Below are 18,724 nucleotides of genomic sequence, written 5' to 3' on the forward strand. Positions count from 1 at the left end.
CCTGAGAAACTGAACCACTTCTCTAATCACTTCTGGCCTGTACAGCTGAGATTGGGAAAGGTAAAACTGCCTGAATAAAATAATCAACCTTTCCTGTTTGAAAACGTGGTTCTTGATGTACATAATTGGGGGTGTCGGGGTGTGTGACAGCTTGTTCCCCTTAGAGCTCAACCAACCAGGAGAGCTTTGATGTGCTTCCTAAGTGTATGGAGACTAAAATGGGGCTAATCAATTGTAGTATCTGGGGACTGACTGGTGATAATCAAGGGTATGATCTGGGGACTGACTGGTGATAATCAAGGGGAGTGTCTGGGGACTGACTGGGCTGGTAAAGGGTAGTGTCTGGGGACTGACTGGGGTGGTAAAGGGTAGTGTCTGGGGACTGACTGGGGTAGTAAAGGGTAGTGTCTGGGGACTGACTGGGGTGGTAAAGGGTAGTGTCTGGGGACTGACTGGGGTGGTAAAGGGTAGTGTCTGCGGACTGACTGGTGATAATCAAGGGGAGTGTCTGGGGACTGACTGGGGTAGTAAAGGGTAGTGTCTGGGGACTGACTGGGGTGGTAAAGGGTAGTGTCTGGGGACTGACTGGGGTGGTAAAGGGTAGTGTCTGGGGACTGACTGGTGATAATCAAGGGGAGTGTCTGGGGACTGACTGGGGTGGTAAAGGGTAGTGTCTGGGGACTGAATGGGGTGGTAAAGGGTAGTGTCTGGGGACTGACTGGGGTGGTAAAGGGTAGTGTCTGGGGACTGACTGGGGTGGTAAAGGGTAGTGTCTGGGGACTGACTGGGGTGGTAAAGGGTACTGTCTGGGGACTGAATGGGGTGGTAAAGGGTAGTGTCTGGGGACTGACTGGGGTGGTAAAGGGTAGTGTCTGGGGACTGACTGGGGTGGTAAAGGGTACTGTCTGGGGACTGACTGGGGTGGTAAAGGGTACTGTCTGGGGACTGACATAACCCACCTGGTTATGCTCAGACGCTCAACCCCACATATGGGCCCAATCAGGACAAAGAACCCCCAATGAAAGTACCTCCTGTCCCCCAGGGCCAGCTTCCCAGAGATATGACCCAATTATATATACTGCTGTGTTTGATCCTCTGAGAAATGGAACCATTTGAAACCTAGAGGTTGACTGTACCTTTAATGGAGCTCTTTGGCTCTGGGCACTAAATCACTTTAGTATTTATTTCTCTGATGAAACAATGCTACTCATTGTAAGAGCATGGCGTACTTTGTTTTACACAACCACATTACCCCAGTGAATGATTTTTGGGGTCAGACTCCACCTTGGAACAGAATGGTACTGAGCAGAGAGGATCCCCAACACAGGGAGAAGCAGCCCTGGATGGGAAACGGGAAGATTAATCCCTCCCTTGTTTCTGGAAGATGGAGGTGAGGATTCTGGAACGCTGACGTGAAATTCCGACCCCACGGCAGATACAGAGAGGGACACTGATCCATGAACAAGTGTGTGTGTGTGTGTGTGTGTGTGTGTGTGTGTGTGTGTGTGTGTGTGTGGGGGGAGGGGAGGGGGTTCTCACCTAAATGCCCCTACTGGACTCTGGCCCACATGAAGCGTGTGGTCCACAGTTTTCCCTTATTGAGTTATTTGAGAATGTTATAGCTTTAGAGAAATAACAAGTTCCCCCCATATTCATGGTAGCAGCAACGTCATTATCATCAACAGTGACTTTAGGCAGCGCACTTAATCTTCCCTCAGCTTGAGTTTTCTGAACGTTCAAGTTTTCTAACAAGGTTTTGGATATCATGTGGCCAGAAATATGTCTAAGCCTTCTACAGTGTCCCTCCTCTACCCACTCTGTTAATTCTCCTCCTCTACCCAGTCTGTTAATTCTCCTCCTCGACCCACTCTGTTAATTCTCCTCTACCCACTCTGTTAATTCTCCTCCTCTACCCACTCTGTTAATTCTCCTCCTCTACCCAGTCTGTTAATTCTCCTCCTCTACCCACTCTGTTAATTCTCCTCCTCTACCCACTCTGTTAATTCTCCTCCTCTACCCACTCTGTTAATTCTCCTCCTCTACCCACTCTGTTAATTCTCCTCTACCCACTCTGTTAATTCTCCTCCTCTACCCACTCTGTTAATTCTCCTCCTCTACCCAGTCTGTTAATTCTCCTCCTCTACCCACTCTGTTAATTCTCCTCCTCTACCCACTCTGTTAATTCTCCTCCTCTACCCACTCTGTTAATTCTCCTCCTCTACCCAGTCTGTTAATTCTCCTCCTCGACCCACTCTGTTAATTCTCCTCTACCCACTCTGTTAATTCTCCTCCTCTACCCACTCTGTTAATTCTCCTCCTCTACCCAGTCTGTTAATTCTCCTCCTCTACCCACTCTGTTAATTCTCCTCCTCTACCCACTCTGTTAATTCTCCTCCTCTACCCACTCTGTTAATTCTCCTCTACCCACTCTGTTAATTCTCCTCCTCTACCCACTCTGTTAATTCTCCTCCTCTACCCAGTCTGTTAATTCTCCTCCTCTACCCACTCTGTTAATTCTCCTCCTCTACCCACTCTGTTAATTCTCCTCCTCTACCCACTCTGTTAATTCTCCTCCTCTACCCACTCTGTTAATTCTCCTCCTCTACCCACTCTGTTAATTCTCCTCCTCTACCCACTCTGTTAATTCTCCTCCTCTACCCACTCTCTCAATTCAATTCAATTCAAGGGCTTTATTGGCATGGGAAACATGTGTTAACATTGCCAAAGCAAGTGAGGTAGACAACATACAAAGTGAATATATGAAGTGAAAAACAACTAAAATTAACAGTAAACATTACACATACAGAAGTTTCAAAACAGTAAAGACGTTACAAATGTCATATTATATATATATATATATATTGGTTGTATTTACAATGGTGTTTGTTCTTCACTGGTTGCCCTTTTCTCGTGGCAACAGGTCACAAATCTTGCTGCTGTGATGGCACACTGTGGAATTTCACCCAGTAGATATGGGAGTTTTTCAAAATTGGATTTGTTTTCGAATTCTTTGTGGATCTGTGTAATCTGAGGGAAATATGTCTCTCTAATATGGTCATACATTGGGCAGGAGGTTAGGAAGTGCAGCTCAGTTTCCACCTCATTTTGTGGGCAGTGAGCACATAGCCTGTCTTCTCTTGAGAGCCATGTCTGCCTATGGCGGCCTTTCTCAATAGCAAGGCTATGCTCACTGAGTCTGTACATACTCAAAGCTTTCCTTAATTTTGGGTCAGTCACAGTGGTCAGGTATTCTGCCGCTGTGTACTCTCTGTGTAGGGCCAAATAGCATTCAAGTTTGCTCTGTTTTTTTGTTAATTCTTTCCAATGTGTCAAGTAATTATCTTTTTGTTTTCTCATGATTTGGTTGGGTCTAATTCTCCTCCTCTACCCACTCTGTTATTTCTCCTCCTCTACCCACTCTGTTACTCCCCCCTCCTTTTAAAAAATTTATTTCACCTTTATTTAACCAGGTAGGCCAGTTGAGAACAAGTTCTCATTTACATCTGCGACCTGGCCAAGATAAAGCAAAGCAGTGCGGCAAAAACAACAACACAGAGTTACACGTAAACAAACGTACAGTCAATAGCACAATAGAAAATCTGTATGCAGTGTATGCAAATTAAGTACGTAGGTAAGGCAATAAATAGGCCAATAGTGGTGAAATAATTACAATTTAGCAATTTACACTGGAGTGATAGATGTGCAGATGAGGATGTGCAATTAGAAACACTACTTTTTCCAATGGTCACTGCACTGCTCTGGCATCCCCACAACCCTAACTATATCCCTGGCATCTCCACAACCCTAACCCTGCATCCCACAACCCTAACTATATCCCTGGCATCTCCACAAAACTAACCCTGCATCCCACAACCCTAACCCTGCATCCCACAACCCTAACTATATCCCTGGCATCCCCACAACCCTAACCCTGCATACCACAACCCTAACTATATCCCTGGCATCCCCACAAAACTAACCCTGGCATCCCCACAACCCTAACCCTAACATCTCCATAACCCTAACCCTGATCCGAGCATCCCCATAACCCGAATACTAAACCCTGGCAACCCCACAATCCTAACCCTAACCCTGACATCCCCATAACCCAGACCCTGGCATCCCCTTAACCCTAACCCTGGCATCCCCACAATCCTAACCCTGGCATCCCCTTAACCCTAACCCTGACATCCCCACAATCCTAACCCTGGGATCCCCACAATCCTAACCCTGGCATCCCCATAACCCTAACCCTAACATCCCCATAACCCTGACCCTAGCATCCCTACAATCCTAACCCTGGCATCCCCATACCCTAACCCTAACATCCCCATAACCCTGACCCTCGCATCCCTACAATCCTAACCCTGGCATCCCCATAACCCTAACCCTAACATCCCCATAACCCTGACCCTAGCATCCCTACAATCCTAACCCTGGCATCCCCATAACCCTAATCCAGTCCCTGGCATCACATAGATCTGTTTCGTCAGACAGAGCTACACAACTCTAGATGTGTCTAAAGATTGAGTTCTAATTCACCTGCTCAGACGGTGTAATAGACCTGACACATATTGCTATAGCATATAATGTGGTTAGCTGATATGTAAAATACCTATCCAGGCGTAGTAAGTTCAGGCATGTGTCACACAACACTTGGGACAGCGGAAAGCACCCTATGTGTTGAGGTTAGATGGGGAGCTGTGTATAGCATGGCCTGACAGACTGGCTGCCATAACAAACACCCCCTTGGCTCCTGTGATGTGGACCGGACATCAAACATTCTGCTTTGTGGAAAACTGACTGAACTTCAAAGGAGTCAAGCTGATTAGAGTTAAGTGACAGAGATGACAATGAGTTAGAGATGAGAGGAGGTATTGAATGGGTCTCTATACTCACAGTGGAGAGATGACAAGGCTGTAAATTATCTGAGAGTTTATATTACCATCTAGCCACGAAGAAAAAAAATAGCAATAATGATTTGAACTCTCTACACATTCCCTTAACCATTTTCCTAATCTTACTCCAAACCAGACAACATCTGGAGGATTGTCACCTCTCCCATGTTTCATCCTGGTGATTGCGTCTGGCTCTCCACCAGAAACGTCCCTTCTCAGCCGGCCCTGCCGGAATCTGAGCCCCCATTTTGTGGGGCCCAATCCTCCTCCAGAGGGTTAATAAATGAACTTACCATTTACAACACTCCACCAACTACCGGATCTCAGACTCTTTTCATGTTTCCCCCCCTCAGGCCGGTGGTTCCTGGTCCTCATGCTGATGCTGTACCCCGCGACACCCCTCCGCCTCCCCTGGACATCGATGGGTCCCCTGCCCATGCCGTCAGGTCTCTACTGGACTCCTGATGTTGTGGGGGTCGGCTTCAGGATTTGGGAGGGGGGGGGGTACTGGCACGCCTACTCCCATTCCCTCGCTCCGGTGCTTGACGTCGCCGGTCTCCTATCCACTGCCGGTTCTGGCAACCATCATTACGCACACCTGCTCCCCATCATTACGCACACCTGCTCCCCATCATTACACACACCTGCTCCCCATCATTACACACACCTGCTCCCCATCATTACACACACCTGCTCCCCATCATTAAACACACCTGCTCCCCATCATTAAACACACCTGCTCCCCATCATTAAACACACCTGCTCCCCATCATTAAACACACCTGCTCCCCATCATTAAACACACCTGCTCCCCATCATTACACACACCTGCTCCCCATCATTACGCACACCTGCTCCCCATCATTACGCACACCTGCTCCCCATCATTACACACACCTGCTCCCCATCATTACGCACACCTGCTCCCCAACATTACACACACCTGCTCCCCATCATTACACACACCTGCTGCCCATCATTACACACACCTGCTCCCCAACATTACAAACACCTGCTCCCCATCATTGCGCACACCTGGACTTCATCAGTACCTTGATTACTTCCCCTTTATTTAGCCCTCAGCAGCCTCAGTCTTCAGGCAGTATTAGTTATGTTCAGTACGCTTCTCCTGTTTTGTTTATCTGCCTTATTCTCATTATTAAAGTCACTTTCTTCACCTGCTTCCCCAGCGTATACGTTACAGGGGTTGAGTTAAGGTGTAGTGGGTGAGGGGTTGTTTGGTGGGCAGGTCTTTAGTCATCAGAAGGACTTGGGCCTTCAGCCAGAGAGCACGATAGAACATCAACAGTGCTAGTCTCTGCTACAGAGAGGCCAAACAGGTTCCGTCTTCCCCTGCCTGTGACGTGCAATCCCTGGGACCAGGACCGGGACAGGGGAGATGGGGACAGGGCTGTACCTAGAATAGAAGCTCTACAGGTGGTATAAGTTCACCTTAAATGACAAAGATTGATAAACAAAGTCATTGGTGTTTTTTTGAAGGATTCAGTTTGACTAGTCTACTTTTGTCACGAAGAGCCACCGTCCTCCCAAACACCCTCTGAAGCAATAGAGTTCCATTTTCAAAAGCTTGTTGTAAAATCCTTTAAAAATAACTGCAGTTATTTGACATCGGCCCTTCTCTCAATTGTACTTGGGAGAACAGGAACGAATGGGAAAATCACATGTTTAGGTTCCCTCTTAATGATCCACGATGGAAGATAAACTCTGCAAACACAGAATTGAAAAAAAAATACACAAACACTCCAACTCAGTGCCTTGTGGTTAGAGTGCCCACCCTGACACTGGAAGGTTGTGAGTTCAATCCCTGATCGAGTCATACCAAAGACTATAAAAATGGGACCTGATGCGTTTCTGCTTGGCGCTCAACATTAAGGAGATTACATTGGGGGTGAGGCCCTGCAATAGACTAGTGTCCTGTCCAGGGGGCGAGGCCCTGCAATAGACTAGTGTCCTGTCCAGGGGGTAAGGCCCTGTGATATGCTAGTGTCCTGTCCAGGGGGTAACGCCCTGCGATAGACTAGTGTCCTGTCCAGGGGATAAGGCCCTGCAATAGACTAGTGTCCTGTCCAGGGGGTAAGGCCCTGTAATAGAATAGTGTCCTGTCCAGGGGGCGAGGCTCTGTGATAGACTAGTGTCCTGTCCAGGGGGCGAGGCTCTGTGATAGACTAGTGTCCTGTCCAGGGGGTAAGGCTCTGCAATAGACTAGGGTCCTGTCCAGGGGGTAAGGCTCTGCAATAGACTAGGGTCCTGTCCAGGGGGTAAGGCTCTGCAATAGACTAGGGTCCTGTCCAGAGGGTAAGGCCCTGTGATAGACTAGTGTCCTGTCCAGGGGGCGAGGCTCTGTGATAGACTAGTGTCCTGTCCAGGGGGTAAGGCTCTGCAATAGACTAGGGTCCTGTCCAGGGGGTAAGGCTCTGCAATAGACTAGGGTCCTGTCCAGAGGGTAAGGCCCTGTGATAGACTAGTGTCCTGTCCAGGGGGCGAGGCTCTGTGATAGACTAGTGTCCTGTCCAGGGGGTAAGGCTCTGCAATAGACTAGGGTCCTGTCCAGGGGGTAAGGCTCTGCAATAGACTAGGGTCCTGTCCAGAGGGTAAGGCCCTGTGATAGACTAGTGTCCTGTCCAGGGGGTAAGGCCCTGCGATAGACTAGTGTCCTGTCCAGGGGGTAAGGCCCTGTGATAGACTAGTGTCCTGTCCAGGGGGTAAGGCCCTGCAATAGACTAGGGTCCTGTCCAGGGGGTGAGGCCCTGTGATAGACTAGCGTCCTGTCCAGGGGGTAAGGCCCTGCAATAGACTAGGGTCCTGTCCAGGGGGTAAGGCCCTGCGATAGACTAGCGTCCTGTCCAGGGGGTAAGGCCCTGCGATAGACTAGTGTCCTGTCCAGGGGGTAAGGCCCTGCGATAGACTAGTGTCCTGTCCAGGGGGTAAGGCCCTGCGATAGAATATTGTCCTGTCCAGGGGGTAAGGCCCGGCGATAGACTAGTGTCCTGTCCAGGGGGTAAGGCCCTGCGATAGACTAGTGTCCTGTCCAGGGGGTAAGGTCCTGCAATAGACTAGGGTCCTGTCCAGGGGGTGAGGCCCTGTGATAGACTAGCGTCCTGTCCAGGGGGTAAGGCCCTGCAATAGACTAGGGTCCTGTCCAGGGGGTAAGGCCCTGCGATAGACTAGCGTCCTGTCCAGGGGGTAAGGCCCTGCGATAGACTAGTGTCCTGTCCAGGGGGTAAGGCCCTGCGATAGACTAGTGTCCTGTCCAGGGGGTAAGGCCCTGCGATAGAATATTGTCCTGTCCAGGGGGTAAGGCCCGGCGATAGACTAGTGTCCTGTCCAGGGGGTAAGGCCCTGCGATAGACTAGTGTCCTGTCCAGGGGGTAAGGCCCTGCGATAGACTAGTGTCCTGTCCAGGGGGTAAGGCCCTGCGATAGACTAGTGTCCTGTCCAGGGGGTAAGGCCCTGCGATAGACTAGTGTCCTGTCCAGGGGGTAAGGCCCTGCGATAGACTAGTGTCCTGTCCAGGGGGTAAGGCCCTGCGATAGACTAGTGTCCTGTCCAGGGGGTAAGGCCCTGCGATAGACTAGTGTCCTGTCCAGGGGGTAAGGCCCTGCGATAGACTAGTGTCCTGTCCAGGGGGTATAGTTGTACATCAAGCTGCCTCACGCTACAGATACAGGAGATGGACCTCTGCTCCTATGAGCTGTTCTGGCTCACACCAAGCCACCAAACCAAACCATGCAAGTTTACTGACCAACATAGTATGTGGGCATTTGATTGAATGAATGATGAATGGGCTTCAACAACGTGGTACCACAGAAGACATGGATATTTAGTTGCAGATGCCATATTAACCAGTTAACTCTGTGTGATTGTCTTCTAGTACACACATACAGGAAGTTTCTCCTGAGCACAGAGCAGCGGCTCACATTCCAAAGGTTATAGAGGAGAATTCCCTATTGCCCCATCCCAGTAACTGACGTATCTCACTGCTCCAGACTGTCTATGGAAAATACTCTATAGATGTCATATTTTTTTACCCTCCTCACTTCAGCACCAACCAGTGAGGTCCTCTATGAATGCCTATTTAGCATGCTAGTAGATACCATAGACCTCCAGTCAATCCTCTGTCGCTAGTTGGGATTGGCTAGCGAAACTACCTACAGTGGGGAGAACAAGTATTTGATACACTGCCGATTTTGCAGGTTTTCCTACTTACAAAGCCTGTCTGTAATATTTTTAATCATAGGTACAGTACACTTCAACTGTGAGAGACGGAATCTAAAACAAAAATCCAGAAAATCACATTGTATGATTTTTAATAAGTAATTCATTTGCATTTTATTGCAATGCATCAAATACTTGTTCTCCCCACTGTATATACTGGACACAGAGACATAAAAATGGTATTCACAAGTTCATCTGACTCTGGGGAAGTAGAAAAATTGCCTCGTTGCCAAAATCGCGAAATATCCTTTCAAGAAAACGACGGCCATGGTGAATTAGCCACCTAAAGTCGATTAACACACTGGTGGGTCAATCTAAGTAACATAATAAAATAATCCCCATCAAAATCCTAGAGATGCATTGGATGCGTCTCAATCCCCATCTGAGGTGAAAGGTGACAGAGCCAGAGTGGTGTTTGTCAGACCAGGAGACATCCCATCTGAGGTGAAAGGTGACAGAGCCAGAGTGGTGTTTGTCAGACCAGGAGACATCCCATCTGAGGTGAAAGGTGACAGAGCCAGAGTGGCGTTTGTCAGACCAGGAGACATCCCATCTGAGGTGAAAGGTGACAGAGCCAGAGTGGCGTTGGTCAGACCAGGAGACATCCCATCTGAGGTGAAAGGTGACAGAGCCAGAGTGGTGTTTGTCAGACCAGGAGACATCCCATCTGAGGTGAAAGGTGACAGAGCCAGAGTGGCGTTTGTCAGACCAGGAGACATCCCATCTGAGGTGAAAGGTGACAGAGCCAGAGTGGCGTTGGTCAGACCAGGAGACATCCCATCTGAGGTGAAAGGTGACAGAGCCAGAGTGGTGTTTGTCAGACCAGGAGACATCCCATCTGAGGTGAAAGGTGACAGAGCCAGAGTGGCGTTGGTCAGACCAGGAGACATCCCATCTGAGGTGAAAGGTGACAGAGCCAGAGTGGCGTTTGTCAGACCAGGAGACATCCCATCTGAGGTGAAAGGTGACAGAGCCAGAGTGGTGTTTGTCAGACCAGGAGACATCCCATCTGAGGTGAAAGGTGACAGAGCCAGAGTGGTGTTTGTCAGACCAGGAGACATCCCATCTGAGGTGAAAGGTGACAGAGCCAGAGTGGTGTTTGTCAGACCAGGAGACATCCCATCTGAGGTGAAAGGTGACAGAGCCAGAGTGGTGTTTGTCAGACCAGGAGACATCCCATCTGAGGTGAAAGGTGACAGAGCCAGAGTGGTGTTTGTCAGACCAGGAGACATCCCATCTGAGGTGAAAGGTGACAGAGCCAGAGTGGCGTTTGTCAGACCAGGAGACATCCCATCTGAGGTGAAAGGTGACAGAGTGGTGTTGGTCAGACCAGGAGACATCCCATCTGAGGTGAAAGGTGACAGAGCCAGAGTGGTGTTTGTCAGACCAGGAGACATCCCATCTGAGGTGAAAGGTGACAGAGCCAGAGTGGTGTTTGTCAGACCAGGAGACATCCCATCTGAGGTGAAAGGTGACAGAGCCAGAGTGGCGTTTGTCAGACCAGGAGACATCCCATCTGAGGTGAAAGGTGACAGAGTGGTGTTGGTCAGACCAGGAGACATCCCATCTGAGGTGAAAGGTGACAGAGCCAGAGTGGTGTTGGTCAGACCAGGAGACATCCCATCTGAGGTGAAAGGTGACAGAGCCAGAGTGGTGTTGGTCAGACCAGGAGACATCCCATCTGAGGTGAAAGGTGACAGAGCCAGAGTGGCGTTTGTCAGACCAGGAGACATCCCATCTGAGGTGAAAGGTGACAGAGTGGTGTTGGTCAGACCAGGAGACATCCCATCTGAGGTGAAAGGTGACAGAGCCAGAGTGGTGTTGGTCAGACCAGGAGACATCCCATCTGAGGTGAAAGGTGACAGAGCCAGAGTGGCGTTTGTCAGACCAGGAGACATCCCATCTGAGGTGAAAGGTGACAGAGCCAGAGTGGTGTTTGTCAGACCAGGAGACATCCCATCTGAGGTGAAAGGTGACAGAGCCAGAGTGGTGTTGGTCAGACCAGGAGACATCCCATCTGAGGTGAAAGGTGACAGAGCCAGAGTGGTGTTGGTCAGACCAGGAGACATCCCATCTGAGGTGAAAGGTGACAGAGTGGTGTTGGTCAGACCAGGAGACATCCCATCTGAGGTGAAAGGTGACAGAGCCAGAGTGGTGTTTGTCAGACCAGGAGACATCCCATCTGAGGTGAAAGGTGACAGAGCCAGAGTGGTGTTTGTCAGACCAGGAGACATCCCATCTGAGGTGAAAGGTGACAGAGTGGTGTTGGTCAGACCAGGAGACATCCCATCTGAGGTGAAAGGTGACAGAGCCAGAGTGGTGTTTGTCAGACCAGGAGACATCCCATCTGAGGTGAAAGGTGACAGAGCCAGAATGGTGTTGGTCAGACCAGGAGACATCCCATCTGAGGTGAAAGGTGACAGAGCCAGAATGGTGTTTGTCAGACCAGGAGACATCCCATCTGAGGTGAAAGGTGACAGAGCCAGAGTGGCGTTTGTCAGACCAGGAGACATCCCATCTGAGGTGAAAGGTGACAGAGCCAGAGTGGTGTTTGTCAGACCAGGAGACATCCCATCTGAGGTGAAAGGTGACAGAGCCAGAGTGGTGTTTGTCAGACCAGGAGACATCCCATCTGAGGTGAAAGGTGACAGAGCCAGAGTGGTGTTTGTCAGACCAGGAGACATCCCATCTGAGGTGAAAGGTGACAGAGCCAGAGTGGCGTTTGTCAGACCAGGAGACATCCCATCTGAGGTGAAAGGTGACAGGGCCAGAATGGTGTTTGTCAGACCATGAGACATGCCATCTGAGGTGAAAGGTGACAGAGCCAGAGTGGTGTTTGTCAGACCAGGAGACATCCCATCTGAGGTGAAAGGTGACAGGGCCAGAGTGGTGTTTGTCAGACCAGGAGACATCCCATCTGAGGTGAAAGGTGACAGAGCCAGAGTGGTGTTTGTCAGACCAGGAGACATCCCATCTGAGGTGAAAGGTGACAGAGCCAGAGTGGTGTTTGTCAGACCAGGAGACATCCCATCTGAGGTGAAAGGTGACAGAGCCAGAGTGGCGTTTGTCAGACCAGGAGACATCCCATCTGAGGTGAAAGGTGACAGAGAGGTGTTGGTCAGACCAGGAGACATCTCATCTGAGGTGAAAGGTGACAGAGCCAGAGTGGTGTTTGTCAGACCATGAGACATCCCATCTGAGGTGAAAGGTGACAGAGCCAGAATGGTGTTTGTCAGACCAGGAGACATCCCATCTGAGGTGAAAGGTGACAGAGCCAGAGTGGTGTTTGTCAGACCAGGAGACATCCCATCTGAGGTGAAAGGTGACAGAGCCAGAGTGGCGTTTGTCAGACCAGGAGACATCCCATCTGAGGTGAAAGGTGACAGAGAGGTGTTGGTCAGACCAGGAGACATCTCATCTGAGGTGAAAGGTGACAGAGCCAGAGTGGTGTTTGTCAGACCAGGAGACATCCCATCTGAGGTGAAAGGTGACAGAGCCAGAGTGGTGTTTGTCAGACCAGGAGACATCCCATCTGAGGTGAAAGGTGACAGAGCCAGAGTGGCGTTTGTCAGACCAGGAGACATCCCATCTGAGGTGAAAGGTGACAGAGAGGTGTTGGTCAGACCAGGAGACATCTCATCTGAGGTGAAAGGTGACAGAGCCAGAGTGGTGTTTGTCAGACCATGAGACATCCCATCTGAGGTGAAAGGTGACAGAGCCAGAGTGGTGTTTGTCAGACCAGGAGACATCCTATCTGAGGTGAAAGGTGACAGAGCCAGAGTGGTGTTTGTCAGACCAGGAGACATCCCATCTGAGGTGAAAGGTGACAGAGCCAGAGTGGTGTTTGTCAGACCAGGAGACATCCCATCTGAGGTGAAAGGTGACAGAGCCAGAGTGGCGTTTGTCAGACCAGGAGACATCCCATCTGAGGTGAAAGGTGACAGGGCCAGAATGGTGTTTGTCAGACCATGAGACATGCCATCTGAGGTGAAAGGTGACAGAGCCAGAGTGGTGTTTGTCAGACCAGGAGACATCCCATCTGAGGTGAAAGGTGACAGGGCCAGAGTGGTGTTTGTCAGACCAGGAGACATCCCATCTGAGGTGAAAGGTGACAGAGCCAGAGTGGTGTTTGTCAGACCAGGAGACATCCCATCTGAGGTGAAAGGTGACAGAGCCAGAGTGGTGTTTGTCAGACCAGGTGAGACATCCCATCTGTCAGACCAGGAGACATCCCATCTGAGGTGAAAGGTGACAGAGCCAGAGTGGCGTTTGTCAGACCAGGAGACATCCCATCTGAGGTGAAAGGTGACAGAGAGGTGTTGGTCAGACCAGGAGACATCTCATCTGAGGTGAAAGGTGACAGAGCCAGAGTGGTGTTTGTCAGACCATGAGACATCCCATCTGAGGTGAAAGGTGACAGAGCCAGAATGGTGTTTGTCAGACCAGGAGACATCCCATCTGAGGTGAAAGGTGACAGAGCCAGAGTGGTGTTTGTCAGACCAGGAGACATCCCATCTGAGGTGAAAGGTGACAGAGCCAGAGTGGCGTTTGTCAGACCAGGAGACATCCCATCTGAGGTGAAAGGTGACAGAGAGGTGTTGGTCAGACCAGGAGACATCTCATCTGAGGTGAAAGGTGACAGAGCCAGAGTGGTGTTTGTCAGACCAGGAGACATCCCATCTGAGGTGAAAGGTGACAGAGCCAGAGTGGTGTTTGTCAGACCAGGAGACATCCCATCTGAGGTGAAAGGTGACAGAGCCAGAGTGGCGTTTGTCAGACCAGGAGACATCCCATCTGAGGTGAAAGGTGACAGAGAGGTGTTGGTCAGACCAGGAGACATCTCATCTGAGGTGAAAGGTGACAGAGCCAGAGTGGTGTTTGTCAGACCATGAGACATCCCATCTGAGGTGAAAGGTGACAGAGCCAGAATGGTGTTTGTCAGACCAGGAGACATCCCATCTGAGGTGAAAGGTGACAGAGCCAGAGTGGTGTTTGTCAGACCAGGAGACATCCCATCTGAGGTGAAAGGTGACAGAGCCAGAATGGTGTTTGTCAGACCATGAGACATGCCAAAATATTTGTCTTCTCACAAAAACGTCTGTAACGTCCAAACGGTTTGACCTACGAACTATTATGACCACTCCACGGAAAGGGTGGACTATCACAGACGCGATGGTGTTCTCCGTTCAGCTCAGCAACCCTCACAGGTGTCATTGGACTTGTCTGAAGGTAATCGGTACCGGTCTAAAAAAATAGATATGAAAGTACAATGTAAAGGCAGTTTAGTTCAAACCAAAAAGAGATGTTACATGTTTGTGCAAAAACACAAACACTTCTTAATTAAGCTGTGTTACATCTCCTAGATATAGGAAAAACACTTTTAACCATGATTCCTTATGATTTATTTTTGGCCTTCTATGTTATGTGATGTTCAATGCATTTCTATGAGTTATAGTAGAAAGGCCAAATTATATATTTTATCAAATCATTAGTGTATATATCTTTTTTTTTTATACCTACAGGGGTCCTAAAATTCAAAATCAAATAGCTACATGACATGGTATTCAAAATCAAATAGCTAAGTGATTCATGGTATGACCCCCCACGTTCTTGTTTGTTGACTGTTGTGAAGGCATTAGAGTTGAGGTCAAACTTAAGTCAACGGGAGCTGTGAAGTTTTAAAAGCGTATCATTAAAAGTTACACTTGAGTGCTCCAATTGACTCTGAAATAGTTTCCATTTGTAATGCCTTTATAACAGATTGCATTGACTCATTTTTTCCAAAAGGAGCAATCCAGCTAGCCAGGCAAACGCTGTGCAAACGTTTCAGTCGGTGATACAAAGAGTGAGATTCAGAGATGCGGTTAACAGTCACATGTACAGGGTTTAATAGTCACATGTACAGGGTTTAATAGTCACATGTACAGGGTTTAATAGTCACATGTACAGGGTTTAATAGTCACATGTACAGGGTTTAATAGTCACATGTACAGGGTTTAAAAGTTACATGTACAGGGTTTAATAGTCACATGTACAGGGTTTAATAGTCACAAGTACAGGGTTTAATAGTCACATGTACAGGGTTTAATAGTCACATGTACAGGGTTTAATAGTCACATGTACAGGGTTTAATAGTCACATGTACAGGGTTTAATAGTCACAAGTACAGGGTTTAATAGTCACATGTACAGGGTTTAATAGTCACATGTACAGGGTTTAATAGTCACATGTACAGGGTTTAATAGTCACATGTACAGGGTTTAATAGTCACATGTACAGGGTTTAATAGTCACATGTACAGGGTTTAATAGTCACATGTACAGGGTTTAATAGTCACATGTACAGGGTTGGAGGTGAAATATAAATATATCATATGAATATAAATAAACAATAAAAATAAAAATATCTAATATAAAAATAAAAATATACAATATAAATATATAATGTGAATATAAATTACAATAAAAATAAAAATATACAATATAAATATATAATGTGAATATAAATTACAATAAAAATAAAAATATACAATATAAATATATAATGTGAATATAAATTACAATAAAAATATTCAATATAAATATATAATGTGAATATAAATTACAATAAAAATAAAATTAATCAATATAAATATATAATGTGAATATAAATTACAATAAAAATTAAAATATACAATATAAATATATAATGTGAATATAAATTACAATAAAAAGTAAAATATACAATATAAATATATAATGTGAATATACATTACAATAAAAATTAAAATATTCAACATAAATATAAATATACAATATGAATATAAATAGCACTATAAACATCCTAACTGTAGCAGTGATTAATAAATAAATGTCTAGCATGATGGGCGGCAGGGTGGCCTAGTGTTTAGAGCGTTGGACTAGTAACCGGAAGGTTGCACTTCAAATCCCCGAGCTGACAAGGTACAAAACTGTTGTTCTGCCCCTGAACAGGCAGTTAACCCACTGTTCCTAGGCCGTCATTGTAAATAAGAATTTGTTCTTAACTGACTTGCCTAGTTAAATAAAGAAAACATAAAAAATAAAAATGACAATTGAAGGGGTGGGGTGAATTTCACCAAGTGAAATAAAACAATACAAATGATTATTAATAAGAAATAATAAATTATACACATACAGTACTACCTGTGATGGCAGCAGGAAGAACAAGGAGTGGTTAACAGGGATGATCTTCTTGGCCTTCCTGAGACACCTGGTGGTGTAGGTGTCCTGTAGGGCAGGCTGTGTGCACCCAATGGTCCGTTTCGGCTGCATGTATCAGCCTATGAAGAGCCTTGCGGTCGACGGGAGGTGCTCTCGATGGTGCTCCTGTAGAACACTGTAAGGGGGTCCTTGGGGACAGACTGCATTTCTTCAGCATCCTGAGGTCATGCCTTCTTCACCGTGGTGTCCATGTGGTTAGACCATTTCAGCTTCTCGGAGACGTGTACACCGAGGAATTTGAAGTTATTGATGGGGGCGTGTCCTGCCTTGTTCCTCCTGAAGTCCACAACGAGCTCCTTTGTTGTGCTAACGTTGAGGGAGAAGTTGTTTACCTGGCACCACACTGTCAGAGTGCCTCACACCTCCCTGTAGGCTGTCTGGTCATTGCTGGCTACTAATGTCGTGTCATCAGTGAACTTGATGGAGTTGGAGCTGTGTGAGACCAGTCGTGGGTATACAGAGCCATTATAGCAAGGCACTCCGTTCCATCTCATATTGCTAAAATGAACAGCAAACCTGGTTTCAAAAAACAGATAAAGCAACACCTCGTGGCACAACGCCTCTCCTCTATTGGACCTAGATAGTTTGTATGTATGTATTGATACGTAGGCTACTTGTGCCTTTAAAAAAATATATGTAGTTCTGTCCTTGAGCTGTTCTTGTCTATTAATGTTCTGTATTATGCCATGTTTCATGTTCTGTGTGGAACCCCAGGAAGAGTAGCTGCTGCTTTTACAACAGCTAATGGGGGATCCTAATAAAATAACTAGAATACAGGAAATACTGGAGGAGATGCACCCTTGTGGGGCCCCCATATTAAGAATCAGTGCCTACCTTAGGGCAGCCCATCAGGAAGTCCAGGATCCAGTTACATAGGGAGGAGTTCAGACCCAGGCACTATGCTATTATATTATTTTTAGGAATCAGGTGACTGAGTCAGTGTATTCATTGATGTTATCTCCCGTGGCAACCAGGAACATATTCCAGTCCACGTGATCAAAACAGTCTTAGAGCGTCAATTCAACGCTGTGCAGACCTGACCACCGGAACTTCCCATTTCAGTTTTTGTTTGTAGGCGGGAAGATGAAGAAAGATGGAGTCATGGTCGGATTTGCCGAAGAAGGACGGGAGAGGGCCTTATACCCGTGTCGAAAAGACGTGTAGCAGTGGTCAAGAGTAGAATTTCAACAAATTAGACAGTCGATGTGTTGGTAATAATTTGGGAGCTCGGTTCTCAAGTTACTTTTGCTAAAGTCCCCGCAACAATGAACGCTGCCTCTGAGAATGCAGTTTCCAGTTTGTTCAGGGTCAATTGAAATACAACAATGAAGATCTTTGAGGGCCTTTTTGGTGTCGGTCTGAGGCGCCACGGCGATCATCCCTGAGAACACTTTTGGGAAGGTAAAAAGAGCAACAAGTCGTGGGAGCAGAACCTCTCAGGTTCCTGTACGTTTCCCCCCATCGCACCATGTGTTGCTGGTCATAAAGCAGAGCCCACCACCTTTGTTCTTGACAGAGAGAGCCTACTTCCTATCCGCTAGAAAACTGTCAAACCCGCTGGTTATATATAATCAGTCTGGATCTCGGAGGAAAGACAAGTCTCAGAAAAACAGAGTATGTTGCAGGATCTGATGTCCCTCTGGAACATCCCAGCGTTGTGAGAGAACTTATAAAGCTTGGGAGCGTAAACCAGATGACACAATAAACCCTCCTCTACAGGGAACAGAGGTGCTGTTCCTAATGACCCACCCCCTACCCCCCTCCTCTACAGGGAACAGAGGTGCTGTTCCTAATGACCCACAGGGAACCCCTACCCCCCTCCTCTACAGGGAACAGAGGTGCTGTTCCTAATGACCCACCCCCCTTACCCCCTCCTCTACAGGGAACAGAGGTGCTGTTCCTAATGACCCACCCCTACCCCCCTCCTCTACAGGGAACAGAGGTGCTGTTCCTAATGACCCACCCCCTACCCCCCTCCTCTACAGGGAACAGAGGTGCTGTTCCTAATGACCCCCCCTAGGTGCTGTTCCTAATGACCCACCCCCTCCTCTACAGGGAACAGAGGTGCTGTTCCTAATGACCCACCCCCTACCCCCCCCCCTACAGGGAACCTCTACAGGGAACAGAGGTGCTGTTCCTAATGACCCACCCCCTACCCCCCTCCTCTACAGGGAACAGAGGTGCTATTCCTAATGACCCCCCCCCACCACCCCCTCCTCTACAGGGAACACAGGTGCTGTTCCTTTAGAACCCCCCTACCCCCCTCCTCTACAAGGAACAGAGGTGCTGTTCCTAATGACCCCTCCCTCCTAATTACCTCCGAACAGTGAGCACCAAAAACTGCTTTGG

This window comes from Oncorhynchus keta, chromosome 1 (assembly GCF_023373465.1).
Source record: "Oncorhynchus keta strain PuntledgeMale-10-30-2019 chromosome 1, Oket_V2, whole genome shotgun sequence".
Classification (NCBI taxonomy): domain Eukaryota; kingdom Metazoa; phylum Chordata; class Actinopteri; order Salmoniformes; family Salmonidae; genus Oncorhynchus; species Oncorhynchus keta.